This window comes from Homarus americanus, unplaced genomic scaffold (assembly GCF_018991925.1).
Source record: "Homarus americanus isolate GMGI-L3 unplaced genomic scaffold, GMGI_Hamer_2.0 scaffold39675, whole genome shotgun sequence".
Taxonomy (NCBI): Eukaryota; Metazoa; Arthropoda; class Malacostraca; order Decapoda; family Nephropidae; genus Homarus; species Homarus americanus.
Genome location: NW_024736071.1, coordinates 3,694,126 through 3,704,089, shown reverse-complemented (window position 1 = coordinate 3,704,089; position 9,964 = coordinate 3,694,126).

Below are 9,964 nucleotides of genomic sequence, written 5' to 3'. Positions count from 1 at the left end.
GTAGATCTCGCCAGGCGAAAGCCATACTGGTGATCCGACAAAAGGGAATGGCGTTCAAGGTGACGGAGAAAATGGGAGTTCAAGATAGTTTTGAAAATCTTAGAGAGGGATGAAGTTAGGGCGATAGTTAGAGGGATTAGAATGGTCACCCTTCTTCGGGATGGGCTGAACCAAGGCATGCTTCCAAGAAGAAGGAAAAGTTTGGGTTTTGAGGCAGAGGCGAAAGAGGCGAGCAAGCACAGGGGCCAGAGCTTCAGCACACTCCCTCAGAACACGAGGGGGATATTCCGTCCGGTACATGCGCCTTACTCACATCCAACCGGCAACCCTGCGAGTGGAGATTATAGGAAAGTGCATAGGTTCAGTACGAGGAGCAGGGGTAGGAGGGATAGAGTGGGAATCGTCTAAGGTGGAATTAGAGGAGAATAAGGTGCCAAAGAGATTGGCTTTGTCAGGGGGAGAGTTGGCTATAGAGTTATCAGGTCGGAAGAGAGGAGGAAAAATAGTGCAGAAGTTATTACAGATGTTTTTGGTTAAGGACCAGAAGAATTTACTAGAGGAAGAATTAGTCAGGACAGAGGACTTTTTTATATAAAATTCCGTTTGGCTCTACGAAGAATAGTCTGACAACGATTCCTAGAAGTAATGAAAGAGGTGTGGGTAATAGGAGAAGGAGATAGTTTCATAGCTCGATATGCCCTATCTCTCACCCTGCAAGCAAGAGAGCAGGAGCGATCAAACCATGATTGTAATGTGAAAGTTTTGGTAGAAGATGGGATAAATGCACTCATATCACTCTGTATAACCCCAGCAATACTGTCAGCACATACCGAGGCGTCCCGAGTGGAAAAGCAACATTCATCCCAATGAAAGTCGGTGAAGAATTCTCGCAAAGATTTCCAGCTTGCCCACCGATAGTGGCATAGTTGACGTTTAGAGGGGGGTGGGGGAGGTGGTTGTGCCCAGTTTGATTTAATAGTAATAAGATTGTGATGAGAAGACCCTAAGGCGGCAGAAATGGAGTATGAATAGTGTGTTGGGTTAGAGGTAAAACAAAGATCAAGAATGTTAGGAAGTTGATCGTGTCGATCAGGAACTCGTGTAGGGTTTTTAATTATTTGTTCTTTATTATTAAGTAGGGAAAAATAGAGTGCCTCAGCTCCACTTGGGTCATCCCTTGCAGAGCCTAGCTCCTCTCTTTGATGTACATTGAAATCCCCGAGGTAGAGGTTCTCGGTGTTGGGGTGTGTGGCTTGCAACGACTCATGGGAAGAAGTGAGATATTCAAAGAGTTCGAAATAGTTGGCAAAGTTGGGAGAATAGTATAGGAAACAGAGAAAAATAGTCACAGTTGGTAGAGATATTTTGAGCCAGATGACATCATAAGGGGAAGATTTAAGATCCGTGAGTCGAGCTACGGGTGTACGTGTGTTGCAGTAAGCTCATACACCTTCCTCAGAACGGAAGGAGGTATACAGGTTGTAGTTGGAGACTTGAAAAGGTTTGGGTGAAGCTGCTTTGGACAATTGAAGTTCGGAGAGTAGTAAGAGGTCGGGGGAAGAGGTTAATAGATGGTGCTCCACAGAAGGAAAATTGGATCTTAGGCCGCGAATGTTGAAAAATTGAAGTGTGAAAAAAGCCGATCCTCCAGCAACCGCGGTGGCGTCAGTTGAGGCCCCAGTAACATAATGGTCAGGTCGGCACTGGGGTCCACAACCTTTCCGACCACTGGGAACCATCCGAGAGGGTCCCGCTTCAATATTAATATCAACTGACATAGGAAAATAAAATAGAATGAATAAAACAGATCAAGAATGAGTACGGTTATATTTGTTGTGTTGCCAATAGTAAGTGAGACAATTGAGACCCGGCAATTGTGTGTAAATGAGGTAGAAAGACAGATCAGGAACCTGGGACTTTGTCACAATTTTCGTAATGCCATATGGCAGCAGGGTCTACCATTAGACAATGCATTATGCCTCCAATATCTTCCCAGGCGTTAGTATCTCCCTGTTTGGTAGCTGCTTACTACCCACCACCCAAACTTGCGTTTAGGTTGTTTGTTGTCGTGTTGCTTATCAGCCCATATTCGAGCTGCTCTCTGAAAATATGTGCCACCGCTGGATCCTCCAGACGCTTAATGTTAAAATCCTCTTCTGTAGGCATGCTGCCTTCGCCGTTTTGGGGCGACGTGAAGTGAGAGCGGGGCTCTCACGAGCCAATGATGAGTATCGCAGTGGTCTGTGCCACGCATAGTTTGGGTGATGAGGACATCTCGGCGATCACTTTCTCTGACAATGATGTAGTCAATGAGATGCCAGCGTTTGGATCGTAGGTATTGCCACGAACCCTTGAACTTGTTTGCGTGCCTAAACAAGGTGTTGGTGACATGGAGGCTACGTTCAATAAACTTGCCGAGGAGGAGTAGGCCATTGGGATTACACTTGCCTAGTCCATTTTTCCCTAAGGTTTCCTGCCAAATGTCTGCATCTCTGCCAAGTCTGGCACCAAGGATCACACACACACACACACACACACAATCAATATACGTGATCAGTTATTTATGTGCAATGTATATTTTCAGCTTTCGGGCTGCTGAACTTTTTCAATAAACCCTTTATTGTTATTATTATTTTTATTATTATTATATTATTATAATTATTATTATTATTATTATTATTATTATTATTATTATTGAACAATTAGCTGCCACACCTTGTGAACACAGTAGTTGTGAACACCCATCCATGCTCACTGTAGGGATACTGTTTGCACCCAGCATCTAAGGAGTCTTAAATTTAGTGTAAATAGTAAACAAGAGTGGTTAAGCAAGAATTACCTCACCAAAGTGCATGCGATTAACGTCTGTTTTCAGCTGATGTAAACAAAAGATGCGTGTCAATGTTGTCTTTATCAGTGTGTGTGTGTGTTGTGAGCTGTGTTCACCCGAGTGTTTGTGAGTTGTTAGCCATCTTTACTGAATATATCGCAATTCTCTATTATTCATCACACTTTATATCTTAGTCCTACGCACTCTAACACATTTTGTTTATCTTAACCCTCTTGTGTAACACACTCTGTATCTCAATCGTATCTTGTAAAGTACACTATCTCTCAACCCTCTGTTATGTTTGATCTCTCTCACCTCTATGTTATCTTTCACATTGTATCTTTCTGAACTGAATAATACAGGATGCAAATTGTTTAAACGACTGATCATGGAGTGTTCAGTCGCCTGACACAATTACACTAAATGGATAACGCTAAACGAGTTAAGCATTATTGCATGTTTTATTGACGTTTTTGAATTTAATAATTTAATTTTCATCATCAATATATATATATATATATATATATATATATATATATATATATATATATATATATATATATATATATATATATATATATATATATATATATATATATATATATATATATATATATACAGTACATAAGAACATCAGAATGGAGGAAACTGCAGCGGGCCTATTGGCCCATACTGGGCAGTCCCGTTTACACCCAACCCCTATTGCTCATATGAGCATCCAACCTATGTTTGAAGCAATTCAGCGTATTCGAGTTAATGATGATATTTGGTAACTTGTTCCATTCATCCACTACTCTGTTTCCAAACCAGTGTTTACCTATTTCACGCCTAAATCTAAATTTGTCTAATTTAAAACCATTGTTACGAGTTCGCTCCTGGTTGGATAGTTTGACTACCTTTGTAATGCCCCCTTTGTTTAGCCCTGACTTCCACTTAAACACCTCTTATCAAGTCGCCCCTCCCTCTACGTCTCTCGAAGGAGTGCAAATTAAGACGCTTTAACCTGTCTCTATACTCAAGGTTCCTAATGCCCGGGATTAGTCTTGTCATTCCCCTCTCAATTCTTTCCAATAATTCTATATCCATCCTGTAATACGGTGACCAGAACTGAACTGCGTAATCTAGGTGTGGTCTCACAAGCGCAAGATACAGTTTTAGGATGACCTCGCTAGTCTTGTAACTAACACTCCTTTGTATGAACTCAAGTACTTTTTAGCCTTGTTACGAGCAAAAACACATTGTTTACTTGGCTTAAGGTTCCTACTTATCATTACTCCTAAATCTCTCTCTCAGTAGGATTTCTCTATGGCATCGTTGTTCATCTGGTATCTGGTTTCCCTGTTTACATCTCCTATACTGAGTACTTTACATTTGTCCACGTTGAATTTCATCTGCCATTTTTCAGACCAATCGAAAAATTTGTTTAGATCTTCCTGTAGTTTTGCCGAGTCCTCGTCAGATTTAATAACACGCACCATTTTAGTGTCATCAACAAATTTACTTATGTTGCTGTCTATGCCGATATCTATGTCGTTTATGTATATAATAAATAATAATGGTCCAAGTACTGAGCCTTGGGGAACTCCACTTGTGACGTTGCTCCAATGAGACTTAGTGCCCTTAATGCTCACTCGCTGTTTCGTGTCCTGTAACCACGACCTAATCCACTTAAGGATGTTACCTTTGATGCCATGTGCTTCTACCTTTCTAATTAGTCTTTCGTGGGGGACTCTGTCGAAGGCTTTGCTAAAGTCGAGATATACCACATCATAATTGTACCCCTCGTCCACCGATTCGAAAACTGATGAAAAGAATGTTAATAGATTAGTTAGACAAGAACGTCCGCTTGTGAAGCCATGCTGGGAATCATTGATCAATCGGTGCTTCTCCAGGTGATTTTGTATAGAGTTTGAAATGATTGCTTCCAGTAATTTGCCTACTATTGATGTTAGACTGATTGGGCGGTAGTTAGAGGATAGTGATCTATCCCCCTTCTTGAAAATCGGTATTACATTCGCTATCCTCCAGGATTCTGGTACTACACCTGTTTTTAAGGACATGTTAAACAACTTTGCTAAGGGCATACTAAGCTCTTCCTTACATTCCTTTAATACTCTGGCAAATATCTCATCGGGACCAGGTGACTTATTAGGCTTTAGTTTGTCTATTTGCTTACTAACATCATTACTAGTCACTACTATCTCGCTTAATTTGTTTTCTTCACTATCTCTGAATAGAGTCGGTGCCTCGGGTATCATGTGTAAATTTTCAGTGGTGAAAACTGTTGAAAAATATTTATTCAAATTATTGCTTATTTCTCCGTCGTTATCAGTGAGGTCGCCAGTATCTGACCGTATTGGTCCAATCTTTTCTCGTGTTTTAGTTTGATACATTTGGTAGAATCCTTTGGGGTTTGTCTTCGCCTCCCTTGCTATTGTTACCTCATTATTCCTCTTGGCTTTCCTTATCTCGGTTTTAACCCTACTCGCCAATATCTTATAATAATCCTGGAGTTGGTTGGGGTGCACTGTGGATGCTGTCATAGCATTTTGTTGTTAATTCACCTGGTGCGGTTCTTTTCCCTGAGGTGATTTAACTGGACTGGGTGCGAAACAAGGTTTCCTCCAGTAGGATCAAATAATTTATTGGTTTGATTGAGCCACTAGGTAAGTTACTTTTGGCTATCTGCTGGGTAAGTTGTTTAATTTTCTGTTTGTCTTGGCCTTTCGTATCATTATGTCTAGTTTTGACGAGTTGAAAGGTCATTGATTTGATTTTGCCGATAGCAGCGGCTACTTTATTGTGCACCCCACACTCATCCTGTGAGCGGTAGCGCAAAAGGATTACAGAGTAGGGTTTACAAAGGGTCATAATAATTAACCCCGGTTGTCAGGATATTATGGCACCGAAAGTTACACAGTATTTCATTTACATTATTTGTTTAGTTCTATACATAAAGGGTAACTTATTCACAAATGCGTGAGAACAGGCGTGTGAGGCAGTATGTCTGGCCTCACACTTTGTTATTCACATTTACGTGGGAGGTATTCAAGCACATTGCGTATTTGGTTCTGTACATGAGAACTGATATAGTTACTGAGTGCAAAAAAGTGGATACAATCTTAATATGTCGGCTATCTTGCCATTAGAGATGAAGTGTTGTGCCATTTCACACACAGTGTGCTTGGACCTGTCCCTAAAAGGTTCTATCTTCACACAGTCGAGGACGTAGTGTTCAAGTGTGTGGCCATATGTATGGCCACACACTTTACATTTAGTTTTGTTTACATCTGCTTGAGGAACATACTGCCAGAGGTACTTATATCCTAACCTTAATCTAGCGGTTACAACATCTTGTAATCTAGTGATCTTGTTACTTGCTCCATATACATGTTTCACTTGATACATCTCATCATGGTAAACTATGGATCGACTAGTGCCTGTTTGCACTTGTCTACTTGCGTCAAACTCATCAATAAGTTCTTTCCTAATTACAGTTTTAAGGGTTCTTTTTGACAGACCCAAATTGTATTCAACGGTGTCTTTGTTAGACGCGAGTTTGGCGAGGGCATCAACTCTGTCATGTTTTATGAGGCCTATGTGAGAGGGGATCCACAACAGTTTGACCCTGACACCCCGGTCAACAAGGCACGCATATTTGTGTCTGGCTTCAGAGACAAGATCGTGACAACCTGAGTCGAGGGTACCAAGGGCAAGTAGTGAGGATAGAGAGTCAGTGATGATGAGACTGTCAGTAACAGTGGTTTCAATGAATTTAATAGCTGTGAGTATGGCAACTAATTCAGTTTGTAGAGTGGATGCCCAGTTGTTAATTCTAACTCCTTTCTCAATTATATTACCGTCAGGTTGAGTCACAACAATAGCACTTCCAGCCCTCCCACAGGCGGTGTTTAGAGATCCATCAGTGTAGATGGTCTGTGTGATATTATCATCAGTCTGTAGAGTGTGTATGTGTTCAAGGGCTCTCAATTTGGCAGTGTGTTGGAGATAAATGCTTTGTATAATTAATTTTTTAGGCGGATACGTCGGTATTGTGATATCGAAGGGAACTGTCCGCCAGGGTGGCAGGAAGCGCTGTTGTGTCTCAACTTTGTACAGGTGGTCTAGTCCAAACATCTTCATATGTGTAGCTGTAGTTTGGATCCATTTAGACTCAGTAGTCCCATGGTTCATACATTCTAGCAATTTTAAGGAAACAATGTTATCAGGATCACCACGCAGAAGCCTCAGGGCTATCATGAGGTTGACTTCAATTATTCTATCTTTAACACTGGGTATACCTAGTTCTTTCCTCATATTAAGTACTTTAGTGCTCATGGGACATCCTAGGATAATTCTGAGGGCTTTATTTTGCATTTTCTCGAGCTTGTCAACGCCTTTCCCGTCACGAATGACCAGGGCTGGTGCGTGGTAATCTATCAGAGATCTTATATAGCCTAGGTACATTGTTTTAACAATTCTAATATTAGCACCATAGTGCGGGCTGTACCCCGCTACACTTCTAAGAGGTCTCAGTCTGTCAGTACATTGGCGGGTTAGCTGTTGTATGGCAGGTAGGGTACAAGGGACGGAAACACCAAGATATTTAAAAGAAGAAACATAGTCAATAGTGTTGTTACCTATCTTGAACTTGGCGGGGCCGCGTTTGCGGTTCCCAGCTTGTTTGTTGAACACCTTAGTTTTGTCAGTGGAGATAATAAGACCGAGGTGTTCACAGGCTGCGTATACATGGTTCAGGGTGGTTTGCATTTCACGATGAGTTTTAGTATGTATAAGAATATCATCAGCATAGCTGATTGAGATATTGCTGGGGTTGTCTGGTATTAAATTTAATAATGCATTCATAAGAACATTGAACAAAGTGGGGCTAAGTACTCCACCTTGAGGGGTACCAAGTTGCATATCTTTAACTTCACTTTTGTAACCCTGAAACAGTGCAGCAGCCCTTCTGTTGGTTAGGTAACCACTTATCCAGTGTAACAGCCTACCTCCTATATCCATTTTGGCTAGTTCGTACAATATCAGTTGCCTATTGGCAATATCAAATGCAGCTTTTAGGTCAAGAAATGTGGTGTATCTGTGCCTTTCATCACCATGCACAGTTAGGAATGTGGTGATGCAATTATGTACACCTTTACCATGGGTGAAGCCATTTATGTTAGGAGACATGTGTTCTCTGATTCTATATAAGAGTCTGCCAAGAACCATCCTCTCAAAGGTTTTACACAGGCAGCTGGTTAGTGATATGGGACGAAAGGCATCAGGCTGTCCTGGTTTCGGTATTGGTACAACAATACTGCTGGTCCATGATGTGGGTAGTTGGCCCTCGGCATGACTCATATTGTACAATACCAACAATGGATTGCCTGGCACGCGCCTTAGTAGTCTAATGATGTTGTAGGTGACTCCGTCCTCTCCAGGGGAAGTAGACCTACCCCTGGCGAGGGCGGCGTCAAGCCCCCACTCAGTATATGGAACATCACACTCATCGTGCTGTTTGCCCAGCATAAAGCTAATAAGATTACTTCTCTCTACAGACTTCGCATCAAGGAGTCCCCGAGTCCCAGCTGGTAACATGTCATAGCTCGACACATGAGCCCACTTTGTTATTAGCTCATTCGACTTTTGCAGAGGGTTTGGATGGGAGACGTGTCTTCTGTTTTTACCTCTGATTATGTTTATGTCTTTCCAGGCTTTGCTGAGGGATGTGTGTTGGTTCAGGCTGTTGACATATGTCTCCCATGCATTTTGTCTGAGTTCGTTTACACGTTCCCTGACAGCAGCAAGGGAAGCTTGATACAATTGTAACATTTGAGGTGTTCTACATTGTCTGTAACCCTTACCCACCCTCCTGACCCTAGCCCTGAGTTTTTTCAGCTCAGGGTCATTATAGCACTGCTGTTGCCTGTTCCCATTATGCTGACCACGTTTTCTCCTTTTTTTGGTGGAGGCATTGTTGGTGAAGTATACATAAGTCCTATCTATCAGATCGTCATGGAAACTTTGGTAATTGTCAGGCTTGTAGTCCTTGTACCAGTCATGGATGAAGTCTATGAACTGGCTTTCATGTTCTTGCTTGACTGTGATTCTACGTCTGTTGAGTTTACCACCAGTGGGGGTGTCATTGGCTACATGTATAGTAGCTTGGATTGGGCTGTGGTCAAGCGGTGGCCCTGGGTCTGACAGATACTGAGGTTGGTCAGTATGTGGTCGCCCGATAGAATGCCGAGAGAGAGAGGAACGGCAGAAAGAGAGAGAGGAACGTCAGAAAGAGAGAGAGGAACTTCAGAAAGAGAGAGAGAAAGTGGGACGTCAGAAAGAGAGAGTGGAACCTCAGAAAGAGAGAGAGAGAGAACTTCAGAAAGAGAGAGAGGAACGTAGCATCGAGAGAGAGAGAGAGAGAGAGAGAGAGAGAGGAACTTAATAGAGAAAGAGTGTTCGAATTAGCTAAGTTGCAGGCAGAAAAGGACCTAGAACTAGCTAGGATTAATGCTTCAAGTAGACCAGAATCCTCTGGCCATATACAAGACAATGTGGTAAAACCCAGCTTGCCTGTGTATCGTGAAGGAGAAGACATCGCCTCCTACCTTGTTAGGTTTGAACGGGTAGCCGAGCTGCTTGGTGTGGACCCAGATAGCTATGCTGTAAGGTTGGGTAGCCGACTGAGTGGTAAGCCGGTAGAGATTTACACGTCCTTGTCTGCCGACATCACTAGAGACTACTCTTTGTTGAAGCAAGCTCTCTGGCGAGGATTTAACAAGACTTCTGATGGTTATCGTGTTGATTTCCTCAGAACGAAGATTAGAGCAGGAGAAAGGTACCAGCAGTTTTGGATCCATCTGGGTCGATTGTTTCAACAATAGCTAGAGGCGTCAGAGGTTGAGGAAACCTTTGAGTCTTTCTCTAACTTCATGATATTAGATCAGTTTTTGTCTTCTCTACCTCCAGACTTGAGAATTTTCATCAAGGAACACCGGCCAGCGACGCTTGGAGAAGCTGTACATCTTGCTGACAACTGGGCGTCCTCTCGCAACGCCTACCTCAAGTCTTCCCCTCCTGTAGTGAAGATTGCGAAGACTCCGTCCTCCGAGGAACCATCCCCAGGAGTACAGA